The sequence below is a fragment of the Panthera uncia genome, chromosome F2 (genome assembly GCF_023721935.1).
Source record: "Panthera uncia isolate 11264 chromosome F2, Puncia_PCG_1.0, whole genome shotgun sequence".
NCBI lineage: Eukaryota > Metazoa > Chordata > Mammalia > Carnivora > Felidae > Panthera > Panthera uncia.
In genome coordinates, this window is record NC_064812.1 from 53,086,010 (window position 1) to 53,107,804 (window position 21,795).

The 21,795-nt window shown below is 40.6% G+C and overlaps 1 protein-coding gene across 1 annotated transcript in view; it reads left to right on the forward strand.

The window, feature by feature from the left end:
* Positions 1–21,795, forward strand: part of PAG1 (phosphoprotein membrane anchor with glycosphingolipid microdomains 1) — a 142,831-nt gene that overhangs the window by 75,337 nt on the left and 45,699 nt on the right. The window contains exon 2 of the mRNA XM_049633610.1: positions 6,881–6,970. The gene's annotated coding sequence lies outside the window, so the exon portion shown is untranslated. The remainder of the gene's footprint in view (positions 1–6,880; positions 6,971–21,795) is intronic.

Below are 21,795 nucleotides of genomic sequence, written 5' to 3' on the forward strand. Positions count from 1 at the left end.
CACCACCACCACCACCACCACCAGTGAAATTGCAGAAGGACAGTAGGAGAGGTATGGCTTAGAATCCTCATATATGAAAGAAATTTAGATTTTGTTTAAGTCAAGTATAAGATCCATATATCCCAATAGTACAGTGTAGCTGGTGCAAAAAGCTCCTGTGATCACAGGTTTTCCTAAATAAGAGTATAGTGTCTGCACTGACACGAATAAGCCTATTGTACTCTTCAGTGACAAAGTGCTACTTCTTTTAGAGACTGCCTTTGAGGTTGGTCACTTGCAAGAGAACAACTCAAAAATGAAAGTGTTGGCCCCCAGCATGTCTCCTCCTGCCTCCCCTGTTTCTTCTCCTTGTTCCTCTTGCATGCATCATCTTGCCCTCCCCGAGTCTGAGCTTGTTCTCACTGAAACAGGAAGTACTAAAGATGTTGAAACCTAGCCCCCAGGGCAGTGCAACACATCTCTAGTCATGTTTTTTCCATGCGTTTCCCACAATACAGTTTTGCTCCATACTAGCTAAATTGTTTGTTGAATTTTAAGCTCCCATGCTGACAATTGTGTTGACCCAGTGCTGACCGCTGAGATGACCAGTGTTGCGTTCCAAGTGGCCTGTATTGCCACCCAGGTGTAGGATCTGGTGTCTCAGGAATGACTTCCAGATTCCCATGATACTCACTCCTTGACCTTGCAAGTTTCAGCTCTTTCTCTTCCTATGTATCTAAATGTGTGGGACTGACCGTCTATGTTGGGTACCATGGTCTGTCTTCATGTTGCCAGGAGGTCTTCTCAAGAATTGTGGCTCTTACCCTGAATCAGTGCCCAGTGGCCAGATTCTGCAGGTGTGACTAGACCCCAGGGTGATAATGACACTGTTCTGGGTTCACCAGCCTGTTGCTCCCTGTTGACAGCTTTGTCTCCTTATGATATCTGGTCCCCAAGCATCCCCCTAGCACCATTACCAAAACCCACATAAGGACTGTTTCCTAAAGGAGATCAAGGCTACCTTGTCCATTGGACATTGTGCTTGGCCACTCTCCTGAGTTGGGCTTTACAGCTGGAATAAGCTCTCAGCCTGCTCTGTTCTTGTGAGCAGGCCTGGCCAGGGCCTAGCTCCCTTCTTCTTACAGCCTGTGTGCTCTTTTGAGTTAGGGTAGCTGGTACTCAGAACTATATTCTCTAAAATGGAGAAAGGGAGGCTCAAGGGCAGGAGAAGAGGAACTTCTTTAAATATGTGTCTTTGAGCATCGAAAGGTTGCCATGTAGGGAAATTATTGGACTTGGTCTGTATGGCCCTAGAAGTTAGAACCAGGACTCCAACTAGGTTGAGGCTACTAAGTCGCTGGGTGAAAAAGAACCTTCCTTACCCCAGCCCAAATCTAACAGCATTTCCCAGAGACAGAAATGAATGCCTTCTGGGGACCCTTCATTAGGGAAGGAATTCTGGCATAGGCTCAATTAGCAGATCTAAGTTTTGTTTATTAGTTTGTTTCCATTGCAACGTGGATAGAAATGGTGTTTACTTGGGTGGCGTTTGTATGCGTGATAGGTTGCTGCGGTCACACGCCAATCATGAGTGATCCCCAATCCCACTCCTTCCTTTCCTTGTCCACAGGGACTGCGAGAGAGAGCAGCTTTATTATAGCAATATCTTCAAATCTACTCTGAATTTTTTAAATTAATTCACTCTGTAGCAGGATTCTCACACAGAGAGTGGTGACATCGAGACTTCTTTCCAAAAAGCAACTTTATTGGTACTGGCACCGCTCAGTTGGGTTCGTACCTGAAGAACTGAGCCCTGAACGCCACATGGCATAATTTTTTTTTCTTTCTATATGTTTTCTACTTCTTTGTCTCCCATATATGGTAACACACAAACATGTAGTCTGATTAAGTGGTCTCATGTTACAAGGTCGTGAGGGATGTTGTCACGTATGCGTATGGCCAGGTTGCCTTGAGGTTTGTGTTTTGTTTTGTTTTTTCTTTCCTTAGGGAGGGGACCCTACCACAACTCAAAGAGTAGTTATTATATGTTAGGCACTGTTATTCATTCTGTGCTCAGTACGTTTAACTGTTATGTTTGACCAAGTCCTTTCGATATTGTATTTATAACCTACAATGTCACAGACATTGTAAAAAGGGTCCAAGTATCAAGTGGGGTTGATTTGTAGATCATCTTTAAATTTCTTTTAAATTTAAAAATCCCTAATTGAGCTTCATGATTCTAGTCCCACAGTGAGCGGATTACCTGCCTCCAAGTATAGTTTTTAAAAGTCAGATGTGAATTTGGAATTGGGTTGCTCAAGTCACTGCTACCAAGTCCCTGTATTTACCAGATAGCAGGGGAATATGCTATCAGCGTCATCACTCTTTCCCTAGAAGGGACTGTAAGGGCGTAACTTTAACAAACAAAAACAAAAAACAAAACAATAAGAACATTCCTCTTCCTGTACCTCTTCTCAGCAATGCCTCAACTCAGCTGTGGGTTGGGCCAAGCCATCTGTCAGGTGCATATCCCAACCCGCAGGGTCCCAGTGGCCCAGAAATTGAACTCTATGTCAGTTTTTCTGAGTGACTTTAGCTAGAACAAGCCTTCAGGTTAGCAGACAAAATGCATCATGAATTATCAGAATTCACTTGTTTGAGCCGCCTTATGAATGTCATCATCCATGTTAAGAACCTGCTCACAGCCCTAATGAAAACTTCTGTCAGTGCAATAGGTATAGAAGAAACATTGCTGAGTTAGGCATTCCACTGACATAGTATATGCAGTGGCAGGTGGTCATGTTTGAGTAGATCCCTCATTTCAGAAGTCCTAAAACTCCATTCAGTGGAAAAAGAAATCAACATGGAAAGCATATGATTTCTATTTGATTGGATCTGTCATCGTGTGCAGTGACTAACTGCTGTGCACACTTCCAGATAGTCATGAACACGAAAGGTAATCTAAAAGGGACACTTGATCCACGCAGAATTATGTTCAGGTTGTCTCAGAATATGATAGTTGGCCGTGGACACCCCCAGTGATCCTGCTTCGTGCAGTAACCTATGGATTCCAGCTAGATTTACACTTGGGTTTGCCATATTTCTTTCAAATTGACCTGGAAAATGACTGATGTTTTAATGTTCACATTTCTTGGAGTTTATTTTTGGTAGCAGCCTTATTGAGATATGATTCACACACTGCACAATTCACCCATTTAGAGTGTACAATTTAATGGTGTTCAGTACATTTACAGAGCTGCACAACCACCACACGATTTTAGATCGTTTTCATTACCTCACAAAGAAACTCTGCACCCCTTAGCTATCATCCCCATCTCCTGCAGCCCTAAGCAACCACTAATCTACTTTCTATCTATATATTTGACCATTTTGAACATTTCATGTAAACGGAGTCATGTAATATTGGGCTTTTTGTGTGACTAACTTTTTCCACTTACCATGTTTTCAAGATTCATCCATATTGTAACATGTTGGTGCTTCATTCCACTTTTTTTGGCAACATAATATTCTTTTATATCGGTACACCCATTTTCTTTGTTTATTCACCAGTTGATGGCTATTTGTATTATTTCCACTTTGGGGCTATTATGCATGCTGCTACTGTGAACATCTGTATACAAGTTTTTGTGTGAACATATGTTTTCATTTCTCTTGGGATATTCCTAGGAGTGGAATTACTGGATCGCATGGTAACTCCTATGTTTAACTTTTGGAAGAACAACCAGACTGTGTTTTAAATGGCTGTACCATTTTACATTCCCATCAGCACAGTACGGAGGGTTCTGATTTCTCCACATCCTCACCAGCACTTGTTACCATGTAGACTTTTTGATTAACACCATTCTACTAGAGATGAAGCGCTGTCTCATCTCATTGTGGTTTTTGTTTCGATTTCCTTGATAACTAATAATGCTGAGCATCTTTTCACGTGCTCATTGGCCATTGTATGTATTTTCAGAGAAATGTCTGTTCAGATCTTTTGCCTATTTTTGGTTGGGTTGTCTTTTTATTATTGAGTTATAAAAGTTCTTTATATATTCTAAAAAAATGTTTTTTACATTTATTCATTTTTGAGAGACAGAGAGAAACAGAGCACAAGCCGGGGAGGGGCAGAGAGAGAGGGAGGCACAGAATCTGAAACAGGCTCCAGGCTCCAAGCTATCAGCACAGAGCCCAACGCGGAGCTTGAACTCACAAACCACAAGATCATGACCTGAGCCAAAGTCGGACGCACAACCGAGCCACCCCAGGCACCCCTTTATATATTCTAGACAAAAGTCCTTTATCAGATATGATTTTCTCATATTTTTTCCCATTTGGGGGGTTGTCCTCACTTTGTTTTTAATTTTTTTTAATGTTTATTTATTTTTGAGAGAGGAAGACAGAGGGGGACGGGAGGAGAGAGAGAGGGAGACACAGAATCCGAAGCAGGCTCCAGGCTCTGAGCTGTCAGCACAGAGCCTGATGCAGGGCTCAAACCCACAGACTGCAAGATCATGACATAAGCCAAAGTTGGACACTTAACCAACTGAGCCACCCAGGTGCCCCTCCCAGCTCATTTTCTTAATAGTGTCCTTTAAAGCATGAATGTGTTTAATTTTGATAATGTACCTATTTTTTGTTGCTTTCGCTTTTTGTGTCATATATAGAACTCCACTGCCAAATCTTAGCTCATGAAGATATTTATCCCTCTGCTTTCTTGTAAGAGTTTTGTTGTTTTAGCTTTTAAATGTAGATTTGATTCATTCTGAGTTAACTTTCATATGCTCTGAGTTGAGGGTGCACCTTCGGTGTTTTGCACATGGCTATCCAGTTGTCCCAGATATTTTTGTTGAAAAGAGTATTTTTCCCCATTTGAACAATTTTGGCACCCTGGTCAAACATTAATTGGCCATAGATATATGGGTTTATTTCTGGATGGTAAATTCTCTTCTACTGAACTGTATGTCTGTCCTATTCCAGTACCACCGTGTCCTGATTACCTTGCTTCTTTGAGATATTTTTGAGTCACAAGATGCATATTCTGAAAGTTGAAAATTATGCACCACTTTTAGGCTATTAAAATAACTGTCAAGTTGTGTGCTCAATTTTCAAATTAGACTCTTTACTCCCATCTAGCAATAGAGAAAGCATATGCAAAAATATTATTTCTAATACATATTAATAAGATTTGGCATTTTAAGAAGAATATTCTTCTCATTTTATTTATTTATTTTGCTGCAGCAATTTGATTTAGATAATCAAATCTTGCTTCTATTTTTAACAAATCCCAGAGAGTTCTCTGGGACCAACCATGATGACATGCGGAAGTGGAGGTGTTTACAATTGGAATCCGCATCCAGAGATATCTGCATGGCAGGGTTTCAGGACGAGGTTTGTTTTAAAATCTAATGAAAGAGTGAAAGGTGGTTTGGGAAAGGCTCTTGTCTGTCAAGCCCTCACCCAGTGAAACCGCCCAGACCTCTCTTAGTTCGCATGATTGACAGTGGAAAGACCTGGAGTCGAGTTGGAAGAAGGCAGCCCATGATTGTGTGTCCTATTCTGGTCTTTTTAGACTTACTAAAAAAAAGAAAATAATAATAGCTGAATGCAGCGGCAAACAAAAGGCAGCCACTTCTCACTTAGTAACTGTCAGGCAAACAATAGATGTACCTTGAGATAATATAAATAATCTGCTGACTCTGCTATGGGAGAAAGCAACATACAGTTTAAGATGATCATATGTGATCCTCATAATAGAACATCACTACATGCAGATCTGGAAGGCTCATGTTCTACTCAGCTTTTTATATTATAAATCAGGAATTTAATCTCTGTTAAAACCATTGAGAAGCTCTGAATCTTAGTTAACAGCTAGTATATCTCCCTTAGGGTGTGAGGTCATTCATTCATTCCATGCCTTCCCCGCCCCCCGCACTTACTGCAGTGTCTTCCATCAAACAGAGGTTCCGTTCGGGGGATATTTGTTAGGGGACGGGAAGAGATCTGGAGAGGAAAGGGGGATGGAGGAAAGGCTGGGCACCGAAACTAGAGCAAAGCCACGGGTGGGATGGGATGAAGGGTGCTCATGAAACAGGAGGGAAATGGAGGGAAAGCATCCCTGCCTGTCATCCCTCTGTTTGTGCACAGCTCCCTCATGCCCACAGTGGAATGGGCGAAGGAGCAATTTGGGATCAGGAGCTCTGCGTGTCATTCAAGCCACACAGTTCACACCGTACCCATCATGCTCCTTTTAAATTTTTTTAACGTTTATTTTATTTATTTTTGAGAGAGAGAGAGAGAGAGAGAGAGAGTGAGAGAGAGCATGAATAGCGGAAGAGGCAGAGAGAGAGGGAGACATAGAATCCAAAGCAGGCTCCAGGCTCCGAGCTGTCAGCACAGATCCTGACACGGGGCTCGAACTCATGAACTGTGAGATCGCGACCTGAGTTGAAGTCGGACTCTCAACCGACTGAGCCACCCAGGCGCCCCCATAATGCTCCTTTTAATATGACATTCTCATAATTAAATCGTGGCTTACTTTATTTAAAAACATACTCTTCAAATAAATCGCTTTTTATCCCAAATTCAGGAACTGAATTTTAATATTAACCACAATAACACATAGATTTATTTATCACAATATTAGGGGAAATATGGAAAGAACCAATAAGTTGATGTGTGTTTGATCCGCCATTGAGTATTAGAAAACATTTTTTATTTACTTACTGCCGTTTGTACTTTTTCCTCGACCTCGCAGCTAGCTTTCCTCAGGAAGGAATGAAAAAACTTAGCATTTGGCGTAAATTTGCGAGCATTTGTACAGCAAACTGGACAGGTGTCTTTCAAAGTCTATGTCTATCTGCCTTTTCCCCCTAACTTTCTTTCTCTTTGGTTATAGGTCGGGGAGGAAGAGAGGCCTCTCAGCACATTTCAGAGGCAGTACATTGCCAGGACATTGGCTACTTATTTGGACAAACATTTCTCCAAGGTAAACATTCCCATTGTAACAAGAAGGGGGCCCGTCATTGGGATTTGCAGATTGCGGGGGTCCTGCACAAAGGCTGGATTGTTTAGCCTAACACAGACTCAGAGTGCCATGGCGAGAGGGAGGGAGAGAAGAAAGCAGGACCGTGGGGACACCCTGCAGTGTCTCCTAACCGTGTTCCCGGGAGAATGGCGGCCGAACCGGGAGCTCATGGAGTTGTGCTCCAAATGTGGGGGGAAGGAAGGGAGGAAAGGGGAAGCTGTACTTTTTGCTTCGTGTTAATCTCTCTCTGGTGTTCATGAAAGCGACAGGCGGTGTAGTTTGGTTATTACAATAGCATTTTGTCCTTTATGGGGAACGTGTGGCATCCTTCTTCTTAGAGGTTACCAGACCATTTATGCTGTGCCCGTGTCACAAAGGGAAAGGGAGCGCAATCATAATATTTTACACCAATGAAGACTTACAAATGTGAGGAGGATTTTAAAGAACATCCATGCTCTCCTTTTACCTACTAAGTGAGCCTGTGGTTGGTTGGTGACAAATACTTCATGAAGTTCTTGGTTGGGAAAATCCTATCTTTAATACCTCTTTTGGGAGGGGGAGGGGTACACGTATGAGAGAGAAAATGAAAATGAGAGAAAGGGAGAGAGAGAGAGAGAGAGAGACAGAAGAAGAGAGAGAGACCCCCAAAAGGAGTCTGTCAGCATCATACTGTACTTTTCAGAGGAGTAACTCCAGGCGCTTTCTTTATGAATCATGAGCTTAGCGGGAATAAAGGCTTAACAGAAGCAGCTGAATTCACCGTCAGCTTTAGCATTCATGAATTGGCTGCCAATATTTTAACACAAATCGCTGTGTCATTTCTATGAAGTTCCCCTGTTGCTGCTCAGTCTTTAGCCAAAAGCTGTTTTTGCTAAGCCCTGAAATTACATCTGATAAAACACCTCCTTCCTTCCAGATAAAGATACCCATGTACACAACCCACAGAAATGCAAAAATATACGATCCAATTTAAAAGAAAATAAACTTGTCAGCTTTCTCTGTTTAGCAGTTAATAAATGGCTGACGTTACTTAGTCCTTAGCTTGTGAGAATGCAATTTCAGATGGCAAGGAGCGAGTAATGTTTTCCTCATCAGTCCTCATCCTGGTGGTTCTTTTCTGAAGGGGCTGAGTGGGGGAAATGGAGGCTGTACATTAGAGGAGAATTTTTTGATACTATTCATTGTCTGTTCTGACAGAGAAGACATTGTTTGTTCACTGTAATAGGCTTGGCAGGAATCTGTGCTGTGCATACAGAATGGGAAAATAGCAGAGCAGTGGAGAATCTCAAAATCCTGAGCAACAGATTAGCTTAGAGGTTTTGTAAAAAAAAAATATATATATAATATAATATAATATAATATAATATAATATAATATAATATAATATATATATTTCAGTAGTTTCTCATTGTAGATGCAAGTCACAATTTGGGGAAATAGTTTCCTTTAAGTGATAGTTTTCCTTACCTTACATTATGCATGTATTACATTAAAAAGGCTCAAGATAGCAGTGTGCCTATCTAAAATACTGTAGTAACAAGAATTGCAATCATGAAAGTTTATGAACACACCAGACCTGCTTTGAGATTGTTCCCTGTGCATTTGTATTCATGTCAGTGTAAATGAAAAATAACCTGTGTGCATCATCTGATGATTTCACAGAAGCAGGTGTGGGCTGCCTAAGGTAAGAGAAAAAAGACCCATTAAAAGATACGCTTTGAGGCAAGAAGTACACTGCTAGGGACTCTGTGAGAGGGTGTCATGCCCCAAATGTTCAGAACTTTAAAGTTAACAACTGTAGAAGTGAAAGTGCAAAGCAGTGTGCAAACCCTGCCTTGGAAACTGAAACGGCAGAAAGCAAAGCAAGACTGAGGCCCAGTGTTTCTTCTTCTTAAGGTTCTATGTTCACCCCACTTGCCCCCTCCCCCCCCCCAGCACAGGAACTGTGTGGTGCGATGGTCCCCAACAGCCCCTGGTGTCCAGGGACTTCATATGTGTGCTTGTGTCTTTCTTACTAGAGCAGAAAAAGATGTTGTCAGGCTGCAGGCTCCTATGTTCCCAGACAGAGCACATGAGCCAGACCAGGAGAGCTCCAAGAGCAGGTGTGCTGGGGCCATTCCCAGCCAAGTTCAAGGGCCCCTCGTCCTTATGCTCCAAGAGAGATTTATCATATTCCCCAGTCTTGGCTTATATTTGTAAGAACTCTCTGCATGTTTTTATAAGGACTATATCATGTAAACTATGACATTTCTAAAATTATAGTTGTGATAATGTCGCAATACACTCAGTCATTAGATTATTGCAAACCCTTCTCGGCTTTTTATGTAACCTATATAAGGGTCGGCCTTAAATACCGAAAGCAGATCTTTTACTCTGCTACTTATGACACATTCAGGTACATTATCTGCTTAATTTTTAAATTTCTCAGTCTTTTAAAGTGTGTTTGGCAATCTTTTCAAAGATGTGTTTGTATAACCTTTTAAAAATATACAAAATATATTTATATGATGATATTTTCAAGTAAATACCAAAGGAACCAAGAACAATTAACCAGGACTGTTTCCGTTCATTGCTTCAGTATATGGGTACATTTATATTGTCCGTTCTTAAAGTCGTTTTTATTTTATTATTTTTAACAACCCAGTGAAGGGCTACCCAGGGAGGTAAGGCCGAGGTGCAACCAGTCCCTCCTGTCCCCGCAACGGCTCCTTGGAGACGCTGCCTGGGGAAGACAACCCGCGGGCCTCAGAAGACAGTTTGCAGGAATTGCTAGCGCTTCTGTGCCCTGGTGGCCCCGGCTCCCATCCTGCCTTCTTGTTCCTATTCTGCTGGAATCCCCGGTAACCGCTGCACTGGAGGCCTGATCATTAGCATGCACCAGTGACAACTGGCTCTCCAGAGCATGCGGCCACGGCCTGCCGGAAAGCACTGGGAGCTCCCAGGCAGCTAAGTCAGTGTGTGCACCTCTAGAGGCAGAATCGCCTGGTCTGGCTTCATTCATAGGCTTGTAACTAGGAGACAAGGACTATCCCTGTCTTAAAATGAGGAGTTGCAAGGGTCTTGTTTCACCAGTGACAGCTCATCTTTGTCTGTTGCAAAAGGAAACCCATACCAATAGAGGGAAATTGGAGTAAATGCTTAGTAATGCTTAACTATTTTATTTAACAAACACTTAAACTGCTCTTACTATGAGACAGGCAGTGGTCTAAGCACTTTGCAGATACTAATTCATTTAATCCACTTGACTCTCCCACTACTGCTACCATTAATATTATTCCCGTTTTACTGAAGACGAAACTGAAGCGCACAGAGTGTGGGTGACTTATCCATGATTCCGCAGGTGGTAAGAGAAGATGGCATGTGCACTGGGGCTGTCTGTGCCAGAGTGTGTTAGGGCTCCATGCGCCCAATCACAGGTACCTCCTGTACATGTACCAACGACAGAGCTTGCTTCGAAGCCATGTCCCTTGGGGATCTGTAAACACACATGCCACCCCCATGGAAGTGCACATGATGTGTTACATTGTTGGTTTTCAAACTGTGCACCCCTTGTCTCTTGGCGTTTATTTACATTGGTGGAAGAAGCATTTTAAAAAAATGTTTTTTTATGTTTATTTTATTTTTGAGAGAGAGAGAGAGAGAGAGAGAGAGAGACAGAGTGCAAGGAGGGGAGGAGGAGAGAGAGAGGGAAACACAGAATCAGAAGTAGGCTCCACACTCCGAGCTGTCAGCACGGAGCCTGATGTGGGGCTCGAACCCACGAACCGCGAGATCATGACCTGAGCCAAAGTCGGACGCTCAACCGACCGAGCCACCCAGGCGCCCCAGGAGAAGCATTTTTGATTTCTGTCCTTCTAGAATTCAGAGTGGGTACAAGTTAATGCTGTGTGGTAAACCTGGGATTCCAGCCACTACATCCCACGGCTGTCAGGGTGAGCTGGACTCCGCAGCACGCCTGCATAGGGCCCCCCAGCAACAGTAGGAGGAAGCCAAGGGCGGCCACTGTTCCTCTGCCTCCGCACCTCTTTCACTGGGTGGGATGTGCTCCAGCCGTGAGGCCAGCAGTGTTGGACTTGCCAACATTGAGAGACGCCGCTATTCAAGCTGATATGTCAGTCAGTTGGATGTTTGACCACTCTCCTCTCACCCGTCGTGAGGATTTAGACAGCTGGCTTTGGGAGGTCGGTCTTGTCTTACTTAACCCAGCACTTCCCAAAGAGAGATGTTAATAGGTTCAGCTCCCTACTGCTGCTCCTGAAAGAGAAAAGAAAAAACGTTTTATTTACGATCAGATGTTTGAGAGACGTGGGTTAAACGAAATTAAATCGATGTACTTACTGCAGGTTTCTCAGAATTTTCTTGGGACTCTCCAGAGCAAGATGTAGAATGCAGAATTTCCTAAATTTTTTATTCCCACCGATGGGGAGAAATGTCTACCAGCACCCCTTGGGCAGTGCTGCCTTAAGAAAAGGAGAAAAGAAAAAAGAAAAGAAAAGGAGAGACAACAGATGTGTCATAGAAGGTAATCAGGTATTGAGGAAAGATCAGTCAGCTACATTTGGGATCCCTAAATTCCAGCTCGTCTTTAAACCAATAATCATTGCAACCTTAGAACTTCAGATTTCTCATCCATAAAATATGGAGGATAGAACTGGATTATCTCTAAGCTCTTTTCATCTTTATGAAAAGCTGGCAACTGTTTGTTTATATCCTAGCTTGCTCCAGAAGGGTTTGTAAGAATAAGGCACAATATATAACACATTAAGACAGAGTGGATTAAAAACAGGTGAAGGTAAAATGAGGCACAGGGAATATAATGTAGGAAACACAGAGGAAGGAGGGAGGTTAGTATGCAGAATGAATTCTGTGAAATCTTTCATGGTTAATATGAAAGAACCAAGTTTTGTTCAATGCTTTCTGATGAACAGTCTGAAGAGAAAACTAGAATCATAGCCTTGTGATTAATAGTGTCCTAAGCTAAAAACACATTTTTTCCTGAAGAAACAACTATTCCTAGTTCTGAGTCCAAATTTTTCTCATGATGTTTATATTTTGTGGCCTTTTACTCTTTTAGATAGAAATTTTGGCTCTGTGACAGGCTGGTCCCAAAGAGATTTGGGCCGTCTATAAATGTGCTTCATAGGTAGCTGTGGATACATCGTCCTCATTTATTAAATCATTACACATTGTAGACCAGCTCTGCTTTGCTATATGTGAAGGTGTCTGGGTCTCATTTCTCTGGACTCTGGAGTAGTCTCTAGAACCTGGAGGGCTGTGTGGTGGGAGGCCAAGGTCTGGATTGCTGTGCTGGGGTGCACGGTGTATACAGCAGAGCCCATTTGTGTGGCCTCCCTTGTACGCTGTCATTACTTCCATTCAGTTTTGAGGACGCTCATCCCCTTGTCCCCCACTCATGTCCAACTTCTTACCCTTTGTCGTAGCCTGGATCAGGGTTTCCCTACAGCCTCTTCAGAAGATCTTTGGGATTCAAAGGTGTCCCAGGGATTTTACACTGTTAGGGTGGCAAAGGTTCAAGTCCAAGGACTCTTTTTAAAGTATTAGTAAATAGCGTGATTATGTAAATATTTTTAAAGAAAACAAAACTGTTGGAGGACCTCTAAGAGCATAGAAAGCCACTGATGACAGTCAGATGAACAAATATGCTCACTCAAATGCTGCAAGTTTCCAATGCAGTTTTAATTAATACAGTCATGTATTTATTTATATATGTCTATGTATGTATGTATGTATATATATGTACGTATATATGTATATACATACATATATATATGTATGTATATACGTATATATATGTATATATATACACACACCAGATAGCTGATTAGTGAGACAATAGGCATAAGAAGTATCAATGTTATATTATAAGCTTCAAACATCTGGTCAAAATTCTTATATACTTATCATAGTATTGATAATGTTTTATGTTTTAAATTGGGTAGTGGTTATATGAGCATTTGTTATATCATACTTTTTGTGAATCTTAAATATCTTAATATATTTGGTAAGTTTTATATTAGTTTACTAGAATATGTGTGGTAGGGCTGCCTGGTTGGCTCATTTGGTTGTGCACCCAACTCTTGATTTTGGCTCAGGTCATGATCTCACAGTTGTGAGATCAAGCCCTGTGCTGGGTGAGGAGGCTGACTGAGATTCTGTCTCCCTCTCTCTCTTCTTTTTTCCCCCTCTCTCCCCCTCTGCCCTCCCCCTGATCCCCCTCTTTTTCTCTCCCCCCCCCCCCCCCGCACAAAAAAGGAATATGGTGTAAAATTCAATGTTAAAAAAAGAAAAAGTAGTAGTGATAATCATATAATCTGGCTTTTCATTTATTAGAATTAAGTATCATCCATACCGTTAATATATATGTCCTCAAGCTCCTGTTGGCAAGCTAACAACATGGTCAGATCAGACAGAATATGTTTGTTGCAGAGAAACGCTTACAAACAGCAGCCTCAACCTTTTTATCTTGTCTCATTGTTTTAACAGTAAACACAAAAATTATCATAGGTCGATTATGTTTGTCCAAAATGTTGAATACTCAAACATTAGCTAATGAAAGCAATTATTGTCTGTTTTGGTACTGTAACATATTAAATATAATTTGGAACCTATATATTTGAAACTTACATATGAAAATATTTATATATGTGATATACACCAATATGCCTTTTCAAAAATTTGTCTGAAAGTCATGTATTTTATTATAAAAGGAACTTAGAGCTCATTGAATAGCACATCACTTGTTAAATAGGAAACCCTCAGAATTATTAAGGTTTGTATGTAAATGAGCATAATAATACAAACTTTCATAATAACCCATCTAAAATCAAATAATTGTACTTAAGTCATCTCTGTCTTGTATACCATAAAATTTTTAACCAAAACATATCTGATGGAGGCTTGCAAAAATAGAACTATGCAAGTCAAAACAGGTGAAGACTTTAGTGCAGCCTGGACAAGACGTTGCAATAATTATTTGTGTGCAGTTTAAAGAGAATCTTGCTGTTCTGGAGTAAATGGTTGGTAATGAGATAATATGAGGTATGGTGATTTGCAGAAAGAAGATTAAAGGCCACCGGTAGAGTCAGTTGATTAGAAGAAAATGTTATGAAACCACTCTTGCTCTGCCTGCCTCATGCCCCCCGCCCTACATGACAGGAACATCTGCTGTAGTTTCCTGTTCCAGCTCTCAGGGAAAGTCAGCGATTACCTCTTTCAGGGAGTGCTGACCTCAGATGTGTTCCAACCTCCCCTGCCCCGTGCTGATTATGTTCTCTTTACTTATTGTAAGATACACATACATACATATACTGTTTTGAAATACCAACCATAAATCAATGGCATTTCCACTATTTATTGTTCTTTTTTACAACAAAAGGTGACTTCTTCCTAAGAAGTCTTAATTTTCTTAATCACGTTAAATTTCTCAGAGTTTCATTTTCTTGTGTTCTTGGTCGCTGGAGTATTATTTGTACTGTCTTGTTAGGTGAGTTTATTAGTTTTCATGTTCCAACTTCACTATTAACTTATTTTTAGTATAGTAAAGAAATTTTTACATTTATTACATTCAAATGCAGCTAATGCATTTCAAAATGATTTCAATCAGCATGATTATTTTCCAACAGTCTTAATGTTGCTTGACTATTCTAATTGTTCATTTAAAAACCCACCTTCATCGAAATAGCTACTCTTTAATAAAGCTTCAGTAAAAGTCTGAAAAAGCATTTCAACGGATTGTACCTAAGGAAAAAGAAATACATATAAACGAAATCTCTTTTACATTTAATTAATTGATGTAAGCTACAATATTTCTCTGTGAGTTGTAACTAGCTTTCATTTTCAAACTTTGGAAGAATGAGTCATTTGTACTAGGAAGTAGATGCTGAAGAACTATGTTTGGCAACTTGGAGAACATTTTTAGCATTTGAATTTCCCTATTTATAGTACAGCATCAGGCAGAGTAAAATGTTTGGCATTTCTATAAGGGATGCAAACTCTTTAACATTCTCTGTTGTGATCTAACAATTCATTTCAGAGTAAGATGAATCAGTCTTGTTTGGAAAATGTTTTATACAAATATTGGCAAGGAAACTGTAACTGCATTTCTGTGGATTTTAAAAATGCAAACTCCCCTAAAGAAAATGACAAATTGCACAATATTACTTCTTTCTTCTGCATTACTATAGTTCTATGTGAACTGCCTTTTATTGCGTTAAATTCTCACACTACTCTGCCCCATTCCTTGCTTTTTCGATTTTGTTAACCCATGTTGAAATCAGACACCATGTTTCTGGGTCCCTCCAAATGTCAAGTTCCTTTTAATCTAAATGTCTCCACAGTGTTTTTCTCATAATTAAAACTCCAGATTACTTTATTAAAATATGCCCTTTCCTTTTACCTTGGACAATATGAGAGTAGTAATTCTCTGCTCTTACTTGCCTGAACAGAAGAGAGATATTCATGTTCTCTCCCTCATTCTCTCTTTCACACACACACACACACACACACACACACACACACACAGTGTTGAACTAATAAAAAAAATAGAGCACGCTAAATCTAATGTGGTACCCTGGATGGGATCTTAAAACAAAAAAAGGACAGTGCTGAAAACGAAGGAAATCTGAATGATGTATGGACGTTACTTAATAATAATGTACCAATGTTGGCTCATTAATGGTACAAATGTACCATGTTAACGTACAAAGTTAATAGTAAACTAGAAAAATTACAATAACTATAGCTAATATATTAAATGGCAGAGTTGACTGCAGTCTGTTTTGTGACAAGAATAATTAGAGTATGGAGTGATAACTGGTTCTGTTTTTGCCGAAGTCCTCTTTGAACATAGCTGTCTGTAGCAGGGGTTGGCAACATCTGGGGCCAGATCCAGCCAGCTGCCATTTGTGTCAGGCTCGCACATGCGTTGCTTTTCTTTCTCGTGTCCGTCTCCAGAGGGCTGAGAGGGTGTGGGCTCAGGCTCCCTGGGCTGGGTTCCCAGCCGTTTGGTCAGCGGCTCTACTTGTTTAACCTCTCTGGACCTCATTTTCCATTTCTAGGAAGTCAGAGGACCAAATCAGATTTTTCTCTCGGGGAATCTGTGGCATACAAACTTCTGATCCTGTGTGCTACAGGTCTGTTTGTGATCGTAGCTATGGAATTTATTGAGGATAAAATTGTGGCACTAAGCCAACTTGCATACTTTATGATAGTTCATAGCATGAGATTATCCATCATTTTCTCAGCATTTTTGAACTCTGCCAAAAAAAGAAATAGTCCCTGAAAATAATACTGTTGCCACGTGAGAGTCACTTATGCATTAAAAGAAGACAAGACCACAGTTTCTTGAAATACCCGCATCAAATCTGAACTAAAAATCCTATTAAAATATTGAACTATACCTTAATTTGTGATGAAGTACATATAAGTAAATATAAGGTACATCTCAAACCAAATTTTTTCAGTTAATGTGCCTTTGGATCATACACTTAAATGTAATTTAGTTTGAATTTATTATTTAATATAATTGATAGCTTATTTGTGGTATTCTAATTTATGATAATAAAATTTTGAATACCTAATTATGCTTAAGGCCTCTAAACACACTTAAGATCCTGCCAAGTATCCATATTACACTTGTTGAGTTAATCATTAGGAAGTTACTCATCTGATAATTATTTCTTAATTCCTTTTGAGTCAGCCATTGTCCATAAGAAATTAGTTTCTAGCTCTAGTATTTCAGTCAGTGCTGTATTTTGAGTAGAGGCATATAAAAAAAAAAGAAAGGTAACTTAGGTCTGCCTTGAAAGTTAAATCGAATAATAACCACTTGACTGATGGAAGTACTCCCGGAACAATTGAATAGTGGTTCTCAACCTTGACTGCTCAATAAAATCACTCAGGGGGCTTTTAAAAATCCCCGTGTGCAGTTTGTACCCCAAACTAATTAAACCAATCTCTGGAGGCATTGTTTTAAAACTTCCCAGGTGCTTCCAATATGCAGCAAAAATTGAGACTCCTGGCCTTGAGGCCTTGTGATGGTCTCCGTCCAGCAGAACTCCCCGGCCCTTCGAAATTGGGTGACTTGAGCAGCTATTAGTCACTTAAAGAGTGAACCGTAGTCCCCCTCCTTGTCCGCAGGGGACAGGTTCCAAGACCCTCCATATCTAAAACCACATGTAGTACTGAACCCTAGGTATACTATGTTTTTCCTAAACATACATACCTACAGTAAGGTTTAATTTACAAATTAGGCACAGTAAGAGATTAACAACAATAGCTAATAATACATAGAACAGTTATAACCACATTATAATTAAGGTTATGTGACTGTGCTCTCTCTCCCACAGTACCCTGTCGTACTATATTCACCCTTCTGGTGATGATGATGAGAGATGCTAAAAGGCCTCTGGATAAGATGCAGTGAGGGGAATGACTGGCATCGTGACATAGCGTTAGGCTACTGCTGACCTTGTGACAACGTATCAGAGGGTCATCTGCTTCCGGACCACAGATGGCTGTGAATAACTGAAATCGCGAAAGCCAAACCATGGATAAGAGGGGACTCTTGTCTACTTCCAAAGAGACAGAAGTTTGCCAGTAGTAAGGAACAAAAGCATGTCCCTTGCCCTAAATCTCCACCTCACAAATACCAGGAGAGTTTTCCCTGATTTTGAAATTGCATGCCTTAGTGCTACAGTGTTTTCTGTGGCTTTTGTTTTATGTGGTTTTTTAGTTCCCATACAAGATCAGTGAGAGCTAACACTTACTGAGCACATCCGGCAAGTTTCAGTCCCTGTACTATACATCATTCTGCCTCCCAGCCAGCAAAGAAAAAGTTAGTCACTTCAGAATAAAAGTAAAAAGCCAGGGTTTTGTTTTGTCAGAGAAATCTTATCTCAGTGTAATTGGATATTTGATCATTTATTCATTCATTCAATAAACATTTATTGAATATATGTGCTGTTCCAAAAACAAGCTTTAAAGGTAGTTTAAGTTTTAAAGTACGAAGGATCTGTTTGTGCTATCATTTGCTTCATAACAAGCTTAGTGACTCAATATGACCATTAGTTCTGTAATTGGCAATGAAGGCTGTACTTAGTTGGGGAATTCCTCAGGTCCCCACCAGGCTCCCACACACAACAATGTTCAGCTATGGTTTGGCTTTACTAATCTTAGCTGGGCTCTCACATGTCTGGGGTGTGGGCTGGGATAACCTGGTTGACAGAACTCTGGTCCATGTTATCTCTCATCCTTCAGCATTCTGTCTCATCCTTCAATAGGGCTAGCCTAGTCTTCATCACTTGAGGGAGTTAGGGTTACCTAGAGAATGAATGCAGGGTTATGAGGCACCTTAGGCCTCATCTCAGAACTGGCACACGATCACTTCTGCCACATTTCTTGGCCAAGCAAGTCACAAGTCGGGTCTAGGTCCAAGGGCTAGGGAAATAGACTCTATCTCTTGATGGATAGTCCTGAAAAGTTCTATTACAAAGGGTGAGGATAAAGGAAAGAGTAGAGTAATTGTGGTTATTTTTGCAATCAACCACAGATGGAAATTCTAATTCTGTCTTGGGACGTTAAGGGAGATTTCTGAGAGTTGACTTGAGCAGGTTCAAACCTGGAAAACAAATAGTGCGAGATGAAAACAATAGCATGAGTGAAACTGTCAAGTTGCGGTTTCCTTAATGAAAAACAAAATGGAGATTGTAAAATTTCCTGAATATAGGAAATATGGCTAGCCCAACACAGAGCATTTAGAAGGCACTCAGCATGTACTTTTTCATTTGCATTTACATCATTTACATCAAATTGGGTGGGCCCATAAGACAGACGTAATAATCTGATAGCTTTATAACTTATCATCTGAGTGACCTTAAACAAGTTACTACCTTCTGTAGCTCTCTTTAGCACAGTGAAGAGAGTAATGTCTTTTGTATCAGTTCATTTTTGCTGCATAACAACCACCCCACAGCTTAATGGCTTAAAACAACAGCCATTTACTGGACTCCTTACTCTGTAGGTTTATAGTTTGGGCTGGCCCAGCGTGGCAGCTGGTTTCAGTTGGGCTCACGTATGTGTCTGTAGTCATCTTACAGTCAGCTAGGTGTCTGCACCTAGCTGGGGGTATAGTGAGGATACCTGGGCACCTGCCTCTCATTCAGTAGGCTAGTCTGGGCTTATTCATACAGAGGGTCACACAGAGGATCCCCAGGCTTTCAAGAATGAGACCAGAAACCCACAAAGCTTATGGGCGAGGTTCACAACTGACACACTGTTGCTTCCACTGCGTTTCATTAGACAAAGTGAGTTGCAAGGCTAGGTGAGAATTAAGAGTAGAGAAATGGGCAGCATTTTTTACTGTAAGGGGCTACAAAGTCATATTGCTAGGGGTGAGGACGCAGGGAAGAGAAGAATTGTAACCACTTACACAACCTTCTCCACCTGCCTATGGTTCGCAACAGTCCTGTGAAGAATAAGTTAACTGTAACTTGATTTTTCTAGATGAGGCTCCAAGTTAAAAAGTGTCTGGCAGATAGTGGATGTTCAGTAAGTAGAAGCCATTAACTTTTTCTTACATATATTAGAAACCAGAGTTTCAGCAAGATTTTTTTAATTACCTATTTTAAAGAGCATCAGATGAACCACCAAATGGTATTCACAAAGGTTACATAAATGTTATGCTTTCTTTCCCTGTTGCAGAAAAGTAATGTAAGTAGAGAAAAGCTCACTGCCTATGAGTGCGTGTGTATCTTGGCACAGTATTCAGGAATTGTCACCTGATGAGTCTGACAAAACCTAGCAGTGGGGCCAGGCATCTTCACAGCTGCCCGGAAGAAAGATATACTTAATGAGAAGAGTCAACTCCAGAAAAAAAAATAGAGATAGTAAAGTGTAGTATTTCAATTCCAAAAATATTAAAGGCCCTTTTAATGGGTTAGAACCCATTTTTAAACCTATGCAAAGAATGAAAACCTTAATAAATCTTTATTGATTTCTTTCACTGTTGCATTGTAAGTATTTTCACAAAACCAGCGTAGCCCCATATAGTTCCAGATGGATCCAAAAACTGCTCTTGGATCCCATAAATTGGATTCAATGGAGATTTATTTATCTGACAGCTAGACTGTCTCTAATCAGTGATGTGAACTGGGTCAAAAAAAAAAATCTATGTTCTTTGAAATAAATAGAACATCAGAGGTGACTCAAGAACGTGTAGTATAGAAAAATGGCAAATGTTCATTGAGGATGGTGTCTGCTTTTTACATCTGTGGTGCTTCTAAGCTCCTTAAAGGGATCTCAGATGATCATTGGGCTCTGCATCCCAAATCCAGCCTCTATTAGCCAGCCGTCCACCTCCAGAAGCCCCAAGGCCCTCAAAAGGCCATGTCCACCTGATAACACTAATTTCCAGGTGCCGAGCTCCCACTGTACTACAGTTCCTTTTATGATTTTAGAAGATTCTTGAGGCGGAGTGATTGAGACCGATGGTCCTCATCCTTACCTGTCTCACTTTCTTCCTCTCTGAGTGATGGGCGTGAAGAGCTACTGAAACCCTAGAAGCCTCCGTTCCTTATTTCACTAGCAATGATTGTACAAAGACACTTAGGTTTACATGGCCGCTCCATCATATTTATAGTCATTAGGTTATTAACAACACAAACATTGCCTCCTGGAAATTTAGATTATCAGAAAGAAAAAGAGAATAGAAGTTAAAACATTCAAGACAGCCCAGCACAAACACGTTTGCTGATGGCCTTGCTTTTGCTTTTAAAGCCTGCCGGTCCCAGCTATAATCACCCCCCTGTCTCACCCTAAGACACGGGAGTGCAGTGCCTTTGCCGTAAGAGTAAACAGTTCATTTGAACAGTTGGTGTTTGTGTTTAAAGTAATGTTTTATGGACCGTGTAATAAAGTACCTTACCTGGTACCCAGCATATGGTAATAAGTATTCATGGACGTGATATGTCTGTTTGTGCATGCCTGAGAGTGATTTCTGCTTTATGAAATTCATGTTGGCAAGGACAGTGGTTTTTGCTGATCCTAATAGACCATCTGGGGCTTGCTATTCTCAACTTGATGGCTCTGTTTATACCTAATATCTTTAAGGGGAATTCCATATTTTTTAACTTTGTTTGGCAAACTAGAAGTTGTATACAGGCTTCTGAACCCAATTCAGAGAAGTTTACCCTGCAAATATCTTAAATTACTGCAATGATTTTTTATAAATAAAAATTAAATACAAATGTGCTATGCTCAGTCTCAGAGATCCCTGGAGATCCTGAGGTTTTTGGTATTGTTACTATAAAGAATTTACAGTATATTAAACATTTTACCTAAAACACACACTTTGAAAGCTGTCGGAAACCCTATTCCAATGAAAGCCATCGACAGATTTAGGAGGTATAATTGGTCTTATTCAGATTTTAGATGATTAGTAAGACATAAATACTGGTTCTGTCTTCTACATCTCCAGTATTAATGCAAGTTCTCACAGGCTGACACTGAGTAATACACCACCAGTCTACCTTTTAAGACCGTAGAACTTTGTCCCTTCGAGAGGATGTCATGCCTTTTAAAAGAATGGCAACCAGCACCCAGAGTGGGAGGGTGTGGAGTCATGGTTTGCTCCACCCTACGCTGTTATTCCCCAGCTTCAAGTTGAGTGTTAACCACCATGTCCCGTGTGCCGTGGTTTTATTAAGTTCGAGTTAAGCAAAAAAGCAGAAGATAGAATGAACAGGTTGTTTAAAAGAAATGAACGTTTC